This window comes from Mauremys reevesii, unplaced genomic scaffold (assembly GCF_016161935.1).
Source record: "Mauremys reevesii isolate NIE-2019 unplaced genomic scaffold, ASM1616193v1 Contig10, whole genome shotgun sequence".
Classification (NCBI taxonomy): domain Eukaryota; kingdom Metazoa; phylum Chordata; order Testudines; family Geoemydidae; genus Mauremys; species Mauremys reevesii.
This window is the reverse complement of record NW_024100716.1, coordinates 376,755-390,478: the sequence shown is the minus strand read 5'-3', so window position 1 is coordinate 390,478 and position 13,724 is coordinate 376,755. Positions and strand designations below refer to the sequence as shown.

General features: G+C 44.0%; 1 long non-coding RNA gene across 1 annotated transcript; it reads right to left on the bottom strand.

Annotated features, from left to right (window-relative positions):
• Positions 1-13,206, bottom strand: LOC120392558. The gene is made up of 3 exons (XR_005591716.1): positions 13,068-13,206; positions 10,599-10,687; positions 1-344 (listed from the first exon to the last, which is right to left on the bottom strand). It is a non-coding gene; the product is annotated as an uncharacterized LOC120392558 (long non-coding RNA).
• Positions 13,207-13,724: the final 518 nt, after the last annotated feature.

Here is a 13,724-nt window from a genome sequence, read left to right as displayed (position 1 = left end):
GGCACAGCCCTCTGCTTCTCTTTATCCCCAATTAGTTAAGGCTGAAAGTGAGGAGGAGATTGCTGAGGACATAGTGGATTTTTTTAGCAGCATTCCACAGCCGCAGCCAGTTCCTCCCCCTGCTCCCCCTTCTCAGAATATGCAGGCAGTGGTAATATCGCCGCCGCAGATAGCAACTGCACAAGTTGTTCATTCTCCTTCTTCGGAAGAATTCTCTTCTTCACTGCTGAATGATTCCAGTAGCCCAATTAACCCTGCTTCTACTGATAACAATGCCGGCTACTTTCTTAGAAGCACGGCACAGACACTCCAGGCTCCTTTAAGAGACTTGCCTGGAGCTGGAGCTGTAGGGGGGTTAGTTAAGGTACATGCCCCTTGGACACCTGGAGATCTTAGAAACTTGGTGAAAAAAATTCCTAAAATCAGGGAGGAGCCAGTAAAGTTTAGGGAAGAGCTCCAGACAGTGATTCAGTGCTATAATCCATCTTGGGCAGATATTAATCAACTTTTACGAGCTGTACTGCCAGCTGAAGTTCAGCAGCGGCTTTTCAGACAGGCAGATTGGCCTGCTGCCGACCCTGGAATTGGGCGTGAATTGACAGAGGCTAGGAACAACCTCTTAACCTCTATTGCAGAAGTTTGTCCTAAGAAAACAGATTGGACTAAAATTGCTAACTGTAAGCAGAACAAAGGGGAATCCCCTGCTGATTATCTAGATAGACTAACAAAGGTCTTTGAACAGCATTCGGGAATTACTAATCCAGCTGAAAATGCCAGGGAAGCGGTAGGAGCTGCTTTTGTTCAGGGACTCTTGCCAAAAGTTCAACAACCATTGAGAACTATTGGCTGGCAAACTAAACCCCTTTCAGAATTGGTGACAGTTGCCAATCATTGTACAGCTTGCATAGAACAGAAGAAAGAAAATAGTGAAACAAAATTTATGGCTTTACAATTACAAACTTATCAGAACAGGGGTCGTGGGGGAATGAGAAGAGGACGGGGACGAGGTCGTGGGCGAGGTATGGGAAGGGGTTCCTCATATCCTGCCCAGACTCCTGCCCCGACTGGGAGCACTGCATGCCACTTTTGTGGTCAGGAGGGACACTGGAGAAATGAGTGTCCAAATCGATTAGCTCAAAACCCTACTCAGTTCCCAAATCCTGAAGCGCCTGTTTTTTCCCCGCAGGAAACCCATTACTAGGACAGCCTGAGGGAACGTAACTGCATCATGAATCCTTTAATTCCTATTAATCAGGAAGGCCCATATGTTGATTGTAAAATTGCTGGAAAATCTGTTACTTGTCTTGTGGATACGGGAGCGAGTAGATCTGCTTTGAGATCCTCAGAGTTTCCCTCTGTTCCTTTGTCAACTTTGTCTGTTAATGCTGTGGGCATTTCAAACTGTCCTGTTTCGCATCCTGTCACAGTACCCCTTGCAGTTTTTCTTGGCCCCCTTGCTGATAAGCATGCGTTTTTGCTCAGCCCTTCCTCTCCCGTGAATTTGCTGGGAAGGGATCTGTTGTGTAAATTAGGTTGTACCATTTATTGTACACCAGATGGCGTATTCTTACAAGTTCCTGATGAGACTACTAACCTGGTGTTGGCCACACTCCATATACCGGAGCCAGCTACATCCAAGACACCTCTCAGCCCTGACCTTGTACATTTGTTGTCACAAGTGCCCCCCCATCTCTGGTCTCGTCATGCAAATGAAGTGGGACAGATTAGGACAGCCGAGTTGGTTAAAATTCTTGTTGACCCTGCTAAAATTTTGCCACGGATTCCACAATACCCACTGCGTCCTGAAGCAGTGGAAGGAATAGCTCCAGTCATAGAGTCTTTATTACAACAGGGTATTATTGTTCCCACGATTAGTTCTTGTAATACTCCTATCTTTCCTGTAAAGAAGCCAGGAAGGAACACCTATCGGTTTGTTCAAGACCTCCGCGCGATTAATGCTGTGGTTTTGCCTTCTTTTCCTGTGGTTCCAAATCCAGCTACAATCCTTTCTTGTATTCCACCGTCAGCTACTTATTTTACTGTTGTGGATTTGTGTTCAGCTTTTTTTTCTATTCCAATTCACCCAGATAGTCAGTATTTGTTTGCCTTTACTTATAAAGGATGTCAGTATACCTGGAGCAGGTTACCCCAAGGGTATACTGAGTCTCCATCCCTGTTTTCTCAGATCCTGAAGAAGGATCTGGATGATGTGGTTTTCCCTGGAAAATCAGTGCTTATACAGTATGTGGATGACCTTTTGCTGGCATCTTTCTCTTTTGAATCTTGTAAAACTGATACTCTGACACTTTTAACTGCTTTAGCTGCCAAAGGTCACAAAGCATCCCAGGAAAAACTCCAACTGTGTCAACCCAAGGTTCATTATCTTGGTCATGATATTTCTCATGGCAAGCGTCATTTATCAAACTCTCGTATTTCAGCTATTTTGAATATGCCTAGGCCTGGTACTATTTCTCAAATGCGTACTTTTCTGGGCATGACTGGATACTGCAGACAGTGGATTTTAGGTTATGCAACAGTGATTAAACCCTTACAGGATCTGACTAAGTCTGGTACCCCTGAGCCACTTCCTTGGCCCCCTGAGGCTGACAGCGCTTTTGTTGCTATCAAACAGAGACTATCTACTGCACCGGCCCTGGGACTTCCTGACTATACTAAATAATTTACTCTTTTCTGTCATGAGCGTAATGGGTTTGCTTTGGCTGTATTAACGCAAAAGCACGGAGACAAACACCGTCCCATTGCTTATTACAGTACTGCCCTGGACGCTGTGGCAGTAGGATTTCCCCCTTGTTTACGGGCTGTGGCTGCCGCGGCCCTTTCTGTTCAGGTATCTGAATCTATTGTATTAGGCTCCCCTTTGATTGTGGCTGTTCCACATGCTGTAGCTGCGCTGTTGCTAAAATCTAAGACACAGCATTTATCCACTTCTCGTCTTACAAAATATGAGCTCATTTTGCTTTCTTCATCTCATATTACTTTGGCTCGTTGCCCTGTTCTTAATCCAGCCTCTTTGTTGCCTGGGCCTGAAGACGGAGAACCACATGATTGTGTGTTTGTAACATCTGTTCTTACTCGTCCTAGAGATGATTTACTGGATGTGCCTTTGCAAAGTCCTGATCTCCATTACTTTGTGGATGGCTCGTGCTTGCGAGATTCTAAGGGTAAATTAGTTGCTGGTTATGCTGTATGTACTACCTGTGCTGTTGTTGAAAGTGCTTTCCTTTCTTCAGTGTTTTCCTCTCAAGTAGCTGAACTTGTGGCTTTGACTTGAGCTTGTGTTCTGGCTCAAGATCAAACGGTTACTATCTATACGGATTCTCGTTATGCTTTTGGAGTAATACATGATTTTGGGTTGCTTTGGAAATACAGAGGCTTCCTTACATCAACTGGTTCTCCTATTAAGAATGGCTTTATGTATCTGCTCTTTTGAATGCTCTTTTGTTGCCTAAAGCAATTGCCGTTGTTAAATGTACTGCTCACAAGACCCCTCATGATGAAGTTACCCGTGGGAATGCTCTGGCAGACTCTGCAGCCAGAGCAGTGGCCCTTTCCGCACCTCAGGCTGAACATTCTTGTGTGCTGATAGAGCAGCCTTCACTGGCCTCCCTTGAGGATCTGGCTAAGATCCAGGAGGCAGCATCGAGAACCGAGAAACACTCTTGGAGTGCTGCTGGTTGCATTTTACATTCTGATCATCTTTGGCGTGCCCCGGATGGTCGCCTGGTGGCACCGAAGATGTTACTGCCCTATCTTGCTCGCATATACCATGGAATGGCACACGTGAGCAAAGGGGGGATGGTTGCTGCAGTTACCCGAGATTGGTTTGCACCCAGTTTCCCTTCTGTAGCACATTCCTACTGTCAACACTGTGTGATTTGTCAACAGCACAACATTGGTAAAGCTGTTAAAGCTAAGCAGGCAGCCCACCCTCCTCCTTGGGGACCTTTTGTAAATATTCAGATTGATTTTATTCAAATGTCTAAATGTTGTGGTTATGAATATGTATTAGTTTTAGTTGATGTATTTACCAATTGGGTTGAAGCTTTTCCCTGCAGGAAAGCAGATGCCAGGACTGTTGTGAAACTTCTGCTTAAGGATTTTGTACCACGTTTTGGCATCCCTGTGAGTATCAACAGTGATCGTGGAACTCACTTTACTGGACAGATTGTAAAGGAGTTATGTGCAGTTTTGCAGATCCAACACAACCTTCACTGCCCTCATCATCCACAATCTGCTGGGACAGTGGAACGCCAGAACGGGATTTTAAAAAATAAACTGGCCAAGATTTGTACTGAAACAAACTTAAAGTGGCCAGATGCCCTTCCTTTGGCACTGATGAGTATGAGAGCCATTCCCAATCGAAAGACTGGACTCAGTCCTCATGAGATTTTGACAGGACGCCCAATGCGACTACCAACTGCACCCCCATTGACCCTAGCTCAGATGGACATTCATTTAATGGATGACATAATGCTTAAGTATTGTCAGGCACTAATGAAATGTGTTAAGTCTTTTTATACACAGGTGAAGGAAGCCTTACCGAAGGATCCTGTGCAACCTTGCCACTCGTTGGAACCAGGAGACTGGGTCTACATAAAGGTCCATCAACGAAAGACTGCCCTGGCTCCACGCTGGAAAGGCCCTTTCCAAGTCCTGTTGACCACCAACACTGCTGTGAAGTGTCAAGGACTACCTGCCTGGACCCATGCATCGCACTGCAAAAAGACCCCTCCACCTCGGGAGGACACTCCTACTGATGATCAACGTACTCCTTCTTCTAGCCCTGCTGTACCTGCTGGACAGCGGAAGAAGAGGACAAGGTGATGTACTGGCAACCTCTCCCTTGTCCTCTGACAGACCTACTGTGCCTTTGGATTTTTCTAAGGGAATTCCAACATTACAGACCTCTTCCCTTTATCATGCTAGACCACAATTGTTTTTGGGGAAGACAAGAAGATACATTCGTTCTGCAGACACCTCCAGAGTCCAGGGATTCCTGACTAAAAGAGACATTAAGAACTGGCCCTGGTGGAAGAAACGAAGCATCGTTAATTGGCAAGGAGGGAACTGTGGGGAGCGTGCTTGGGAATGTGGGGTTGAATGGTGGCTTGGATTTCTTCCAGGGGCAGGGCTCTGTGCTTATGGACAAGTACCCTGGGGATGTACTGCCCTCCCTAATTGGCTTTCAGATGATGAATACCGAAAGCGCCTTGTTACCACAAAGGTTACCCCCACTAGCCCCTCAACCCTGGCCATCACTTCTGTAATTTATCCAGATATAAATGAAATTGTATATTCTAATGAAATTCATTGGCCCAGACCTTCCCATCTTAGTGATTTATTAGAATATTGCTCAGAATATTGCCCTATTTTTTAAAGTTCAAAAGAATTTATATGAGAGAACAATTGAGTGGAAAACAAATGGATCAGTGACAATAGAGATCCATAATATTACTGCAAATCAGCCCCAAGAATTTATAAATGAAATTGATGGGTTCCATGGTGAAGTAGATATGATGGTGATTCCTGGAATTTGTGCTATGTTACCTAAAAGAGGCCCTTATTGTTATTTGGTTACCCAATTAGTGAATAATCAAACGCCTACCCAAAGAGTTTGTTCTGCTACTGGAAATTTTACCTGTATTGAGACCATTCCAGTGACTGATAATGTGACCTGTACTTTGTTGCAATACACTCCCTCTTATGCTATTAATATTAATGCCTCTCGGAAATATATGAAGGTCTACAACCAACAGATGTGGTATAGACCTACGCTGAGGGGAAATGTAGCAGAATATCGGTGGACTGTACTTAACACTACACTAGGGACTGTGAAGTTTACATTGCCTTTATCTAGTTTTCAGATCACCTCTACATATCCATATTGTTCACAAGGGGCTGCCATTAGATTAGCACAACAGAGGGCCTGGGTTATTTCCTCTAGAAAGAAGAGGGATCTGACCGGATCCTTATGGGATGGGGCCAATTCTGCTGCTGCTGTTTGGAATATTTTTAAGAACCAGGAACATGATGAGAAATTGGGCCAATTAGAGAAGGCCACCGGCCTAATTTCTGGGGCACAGCTAACCCAAGTGCAAACCGGAGTGGGTGAGTTACATGTCATTTCCGCCCTTAGTTCTATGACCCAGAATTTATTGAGAGAGATGGTACTGAATATCACTGAGGCTGGGAAGGCATTGCAGTGGGATCTAGCATGTTCGGAAATTCAGGATTTCCTGAATGACCAGCTGATGGCCATTCGGAATGATCTAGTGCACCAAGCTTGGCCCACTGCCCTTACAGACACGTCAGGAGTACCATCTGATCTGTGGCCATGGAGACATACTTGGAGACTTTCTGGATGGAAGTGTGGACGTTCACAGTGCTCCTTCCAAGCATATGGACCGGTTAAGGGGGTGTGGGCTCCCACATACCGAATCCTACCGGGTCCATGGGGAGGATGCCTGTGGGATTGGGTGATTCACCGAGATATCTGGGAAGTGAGACCGCCTGATTCTCCAAATCGATTTTTAGTTAGTGCTCCTAGGATTACAGCTGATATTTGGATGGGGTTGGGAAATCTATGGACATTTTGGCCGTTAAAACCACCACAGCTTCAGTGTGTACGGAAACTGAAGTCAGGGGAAGTTGCCACTGTTTATGACAATATTTGCTGGGAGGGTAGAGGTCAAGGAACTACCCTTACAGGACACCCACTTTTTCAGGCTAATGATAGCCGTGTATACGTTAATGCCACCACATTACAAGATATACATATTAATCTTACCACTGCTGCAGGCAATCATATCATTTACTGGCCTGCAGATAGAATGTTGCACGTAGCTCTTAGATTTCAGGTATATTTTAATTGGACTAGAGTAGTGCCTGATCGGTTTCAGAATTTGCTTTCATTGTTACCAGAGGTTCAGAGAATCTCTGAATTGCAAGGGCAAATTCACATGCTTCAGAAAATATATCATGCTGAAAAGAATGCCTTTCATACAGCTTATAGAGTGTCTACTTTATGTACTAAGTATGATGTATTGTGCTTTGTTACCAAAACTGTACGACAACCCCATTATTTTATTTCTCTGGGACTGTTATTGTTTGTAGTGTTGTTAGTTGGTGTGGGATTATGTTATTGTTGTTGTTGTTGTAAAAGACGTAATGATCGTAATGATACTTTTCATGTTCATGCTAATCATGCCTTGTCATTACATCCCATGAAAACCCCTAAGGTTGACATGTCTGCTGTAGACTCTGAAATCCATGGTTTAATGCAAATTGAGATTTGAAGTATTTGTTGTACTAGAAGTACAAAAGGGGGGAGTGTGGAGGCCAGGAAATATTTAATAAGGATTTGAAAGGATCTTAAATGTATGTTAGCTAAGTTAGCATGAGTTAGACTGGCTGTGACCCTAATGATGTGAAATTTGTAGAAGCAAGATAATGTGGTACAGAGTGAACTGTGTGAAAAGTCATTACGACCTTGCAATATGCAGTCTTGCTTTCTTTTTCTAGTAGTGAAGACAAATAAGATAGCGAATAGGCTTATGTATAAAGAAATGCAAATGTTTTCTTTTTACTGTCTCCAGGATTGCTAGCTATTGTCTGTAACAAAGGTATAAATGCTTGCAGTGATTGTTTACTAATTGAGAGACCTGTCCGGGGCAAGGGGCAACCCTGTTTCCTAGGACACTCTCTCCCTCTTGTAATTACTAGAGAAAGAATAAAGTATTTGATTTTGCTGCACCCAAACAGAAAGCGAGAACTGAGTTTTTCTTCGACACTACCTATTAACTTATTTAACAACTTATAAGCTTTTACTGACTTTTATGATAAACTTGATGGTAACCTATACTGAAGACAGGCACAGCGACCTGTAAAGCCACCATGATTTATAAACTACTAACTTCACCAGCACTGTACCTACTTCCAGCAAGGCACAAAATATACACAGTTACTATACATTGATTAACTATTAACTACTACTATTTTTTAACAATTTAAATAGTTTACTAATAAAACTTAACCTATAGTATTAATACAGATTTAAGATTAACCAGCTCGAGCATAACCAGACCTTTTCAGTTCAAATCTCACCCTGCATTCATCCAAAGATACATTACCTTCAGTTGACCATTTCCTGCACTGGCCAGGCACAGATAGTCAGTGAAGCGCAAGTCCCTTTGGTTCAGGAAGTGTATGTGAGCCTGCCTGAGGGTTGGGCTTTATACTGCTTGATGCCCTGCCCTGCCTGAGGGCTTTGGCCCCTGAACTCTTCTATCTTGCTGGTGGGATGGAACACTAAGACTGGTAACTTCTCCACTATCTTCCACCAGTGGTGGGCAACCTGCAGCTCCCATTGGCTGGGAATGGTGAACTGTGGCCACCGGGAGCTGTGTGCAGCTATGCAAATGTAAACGGGAGCTGTGAGGTTTCTGCACCAAGCGATTTTTGAGAGATGTTGTCCTGACAGAATACTAGAAAACTTTACAAAATGTGACAATCACCTTCTTATATGCAGTGTTGTTGTAGCCGTGTTAGTCCCAGGATATGAGAAAGGCAGGGTGGGTGAGGTAATATCTTTTACTGGACCCATTTCTTTTGGAGAGAGGCAAACTTTTCTTCTGACAGAGAAGAGCTGTGTGCAATCTCAGAAGCTTGTCTCTTTTACCAACAAGAGTTGGTCCAATAAAAGATATTACCTCAGCAACTTTGACTCTCTCAATCCCTTCTCGTCCAGATTTCACTTCTCATTTCTGGTTGGATACCAGAACTTCGCCAAAACTTTCTCCTCCGCCAAGGTTCCAACTCAAGCAGTGCATAGGCTGAATGGTGTCCAGGGAATGAATCAGGGATGCACAGTTAAAGAGGCTGTTGTCTGTAGGCCCCAGACTCATTGGTTGCAGGAGCAGCATCACCATCATTGATGATCTCTACCACAGATTTACAATATGGGTCCCGAGACGACTCAGGAATCCGATCCTGGAACCATAGATCTGTCCGAAGTAGGTACAGACATTTCCTGACGGGTCAGCTGCCTGATGAGAGAAAGTTCTTTTTCTTTCCTTCCTTCTCTCTCTCTTTTCAGCTTCAAGAGTGAGGCACTTCTCCTCAAAGCAGGCCACTGCATGGTGGAGAACGTGGCATCATTGAGATCCGTTGGTTCCTTGCTCCTCCCAGCTTGTGATGTCCACATGATTTTTCTTGAGATACACTTTCAATGTGTCTTTGTAGGATTTCCTCTGACTACCATGGGATCTCTGACCCTGGGTGAGCTAAGAGTAAAGGGTTTGTTTTGGGAGGTGAGAGTTTGGCATCTGCACACAATGTCCAGGCCATCGGAGTTTGTGAGTGTGGATCATTGCTTCAATGTTGGTGACACTGGCTTCAGTGAGGATGCTGGTGTTAGTGCAGCCATCTTCCCATTTTCATAGATTCATAGATTTATAGACTCTAGGACTGGAAGGGACCTCGAGAGGTCATCGAGTCCAGTCCCCTGCCCTCATGGATGGACCAAATACTGTCTAGACCATTCCTGATAGACATTTATCTAACGTACTCTTAAATATCTCCAGAGATGGAGATTCCACAACCTCCCTAGGCAGTTTATTCCAGTGTTTAACTACCGTGACAGTTCGGAACTTTTTCCTAATGTCCAACCTAAATCTCTCTTGCTGCAGTTTAAGCCCATTGCTTCTTGTTCTATCCTTAGAGGGGAAGGTGAACAAGTTTTCTCCCTCCTCCTGATGATACCGTTTTAGATACCTGAAAACTGCTATCCTGTCCCCTCTCAGTCTTCTCTTTTCCAAACTAAACAAACCTAATTCTTTCAGCCTTCCTTCGTAGGTCATGTTCTCAAGACATTTAATCATTCTTGTTGCTCTTCTCTGGACCCTCTCCAATTTCTCCACATCTTTCTTGAAATGCGGTGCCCAGAACTGGACGCAATACTCCAGTTGAGGCCTAACCAGCGCAGAGTAGAGCGGAAGAATGACTTCTCGTGTCTTGCTCACAACACACCTGTTAATGCATCCCAGAATCACGTTTGCTTTTTTTGCAACAGCGTCACACTGTTGACTCATATTTAGCTTGTGGTCCACTATAACCTCTAGATCCCTTTCTGCCGTACTCCTTCCTAGATAGTCTCTTCCCATTCTGTATGTGTGAAACTGATTGTTCCTTCCTAAGTGGAGCACTTTGCATTTGTCTTTATTAAACTTCATCCGGTTTACATCAGACCATTTCTCCAATTTGTCCAGATCATTTTGAATTATGACCCTGTCCTCCTAAGAAGTTGCAATCCCTCCCAGTTGGGTATCAAACTTAATAAGCATACTTTCTATGCCAATATCTAAGTCGTTGATGAAGATATTGAACAGAGCCGGTCCCAAAACAGACCCCTGCGGAACCCCACTTGTTATACCTTTCCAGCAGGATTGGGAACCATTAACAACTACTCTCTGAGTACAGTTATCCAGTCAGTTATGAACCCACTTTATAGTATCCCCATCTAAATTGTATTTGCCTAGTTTATCGATAAGAATATCATATGAGACCATATCAAAGGATACAAAGGATGAAAAGGATCTTCTGGAGGCATCATTGGTGGTACCTCTCCAGACTCTTGAGGTGCTGTTGATAGGTCACCCAGGTTTTACATCTATAAAGAAGTGTAGAATAACAATTGTCACATAGACCTGGATCGTGGTGTCCTTTCGTAGGACACGGTCTGTGAAAATATGCCAGACTAGTTTCCCAAAGGAAGCACTTGCGCAATGGATCCTGTGCTGGATCTCACTGTGAATTTTTTTATTTTGAGAAAATTGGCTACTGAGGTAACAAAAGTCCTCAACTCTCTCCAAGGTCTGTCCCTTGAGGGTGATTTCTGATGGGTCACGTGCAAGGCCTGAAGCAGGCTGATGGAGCACTTTAGTTTAGTTTTCTTGATATTGAGCAGGAGTCATAGGCGTCGGTAAGCTTGTGCAAAAAATGCAGTGTGGCCTGAAGGGCATTCTCAGTGTGTGTGACGATGACACAGTCATCAGCGTACTGAAGGTCAGTAATGGATGCCCTGAGGACCTTAGACTTAAAATGGAAATGTCAAAGATTAATAAGCTGCCCATCCTTTCTGTATTGAATGTGAACTCCGTTAATAAATTTTGGAGGACAGCCAAATCTGGCCAGCACCTTCCACGGGGCTTCACGAATGACATAGTCAAAGACCTTTGTCTAATCGATGAAGGCCATGTACAGGTCCTGATTTTTCTCCCGAGACTTTTCCTGGATTTGGTGGGCAACTAAGATCATGTTAGTTGTCCCTGAAGATAGTCTAAAACCACACTGAGATTCTGGCAATATTTCCTCAGCAACGGGAAGTAATCGGTTTAAGAGGATATGGGTGAGAGTTTCCCCTGCTGTAGATAACAAGGCAATGCCATGATAATTTCCACACTCCAACTTATCTCCTTTTTTTAAAGATGGTAACAATGATGGCATTTCTTAAGTCTTCTGGAATCGTCTCATTTTACCAAATGTGAAGAAAAATGAAGCTACCAACAGCATAGCTCTGAGGATCATTGGAGCACACAAGCCCCTTCATCACAACAAGGTGATGGTCCCCAAAGATGGTGATGGTGATCCAGCAGTGGCAAGATGTGTAACCAATAAAATTATGCTGAAATTATGCTCTTGGCTGCTATGGGCCAGCGAGGCACCAGGCACTAGAACTGAGATGAGGGAGACTGTTTCCACCCATTGGACCGAGGCAGTGTGGGAAGGAAGCTACCTGAATTGAACACAGACCAGGGTGAGGGGGGAAAGTGGATGAGGATAAGGATGCAGGGAGGATATTCTGAGCCTGGAGGCTGGTGGATGGAGAGAAACTGGGACTGGAAGAGAAAGAGGGAGATGGGGAGTGGCTGGGCAAGGAGACTGGGACTAGGATGAGAGGGAAAGAGACTTGGACTGGCTAGGCAGGGTGATTAGGAGAGGGAGTGGGTGGAGAGAGACTGTGACTTGCTGATCAAGGAGATTGCTTTCATCAATAAAGTAAACCATAAAATAATTAGGAAATACAAAGTCAAGATTTTAAAAAGGATTAAATGTTTACAAAATTTTGCATTCTCATGTTACAAATGTACAAATAAGTGTTGCTCTGGCACCCTTAATTCAGTCCTCTTGTTCATTTCCATGATGATGCAGACTTTAATTACATGATCACGAGAATAAGATCAGCAGAAAGAAATGGAAGAAGAGAAAAGAGAAGATGAGACAAGAGGGAAGGAGGAAGAGGGAAGCAAAAAGGGACAGATTTCAAACACCTCCAGTGAGACATAGATTCATAAATTCCAAGCCCAGAAGGAACCACCCTGGTCTGACTTTCTGTTTAACATCGGCCAAGGAATTTCCCTCAAAATAATTCCCGTAGGAATTAGAGTGGATTTTTCAGAAAATCACCCGGTCTTGATTTTTAAAAAAGGCCACTTGTGAAGGATCCAGCACAACCCTCGGTGAATTACTCCAAACCCAGACGTTAAAAATGCTCACTTTATTTCTAGAGTGAATTGGTCTAGGTTTCATCTTGCAGCCATTGTGGATTCATAACCTTTATCTGATAAAGTGAAGAGCCCATTAGTAAATATTTGTTCCCTCAGGCTCACCACTTAACCTTCTCTTTGATTGTGCTCCTGTAGTCTGTCAGCACAATGGATATTTTCTAATGCTTTCATTATTCATGTGGCTCTTCTGTGAACCTTGTCCAATTTATCAGCATCAGTCTCAAATTCTGGACACCAGAAGTGGATGCAATTTTCCAACGGTGGTTGCACCAGTACACAGTACACAAATATGGAATCTCTCTTTTTCTACCTGAGATTCTGATATGTATGGCTCCAAGGGTCACATTTGCCCCTTTGGCCATAGTGTCCCACTGGGAGCTCATGGTCAGCTGATTATCCCCCATGACCCCAAGTCTTTTTCAGGGTTACTGCTTCCCAGGATAGAGTCCCCCATCTTGACCATAGAGCCTATATTTTTCTTACCTTCTACACAGATGATGACTTCTTTTACAAAATCCACACAAAAATGAAGAAACCCACAAAGAATTTCCTCCACACCAATCCTCTCTTGTTCCACACAGAGAGACCGCAAGATGGAGGCTTGCTGCAGCAAGGCTACAGGGGTCTCCGAGGTTCCCCCTGCCCCACATCCCTGTCCTGCCTGGCTGTTGTCAAGGGAGCTCTGTGAGGTCACAGCCACCTCATCATCTTTGCCCAATAGGCTGAGTTCCTGCCAAAGGCCTTTGTGAAGTCACTGCCACACTCACCTTTCCCTTGCAGGCCTGATGTCTGCCCCTGGCCAGCCCAGCTGGATGTTTGAGCTGCACCCCCAGATTTCCCCAATGGGTCATTATTGATTCTGGGGAGCAAGCAGGCTACCCAGTAAAACAGCAGAGTTTGTTCCTCACACCACACTGAGTTTTTCATAGAGGTGTCCGTTGTGAAACAATACAATCTCCTAATCTGGCCTTTATTTCACGGGCCATGAAATTGCACACACTTAGCACCATATTAAGTCCAATTGCTTGTAATTCACTAAAAGACACTTTACAGAATGACAACCAGTTGTGATGTGAGTATACTAGAAAACAGAGAATATCAATGTTTACAATACCATGAAATGTCAGATGGAAACATCTG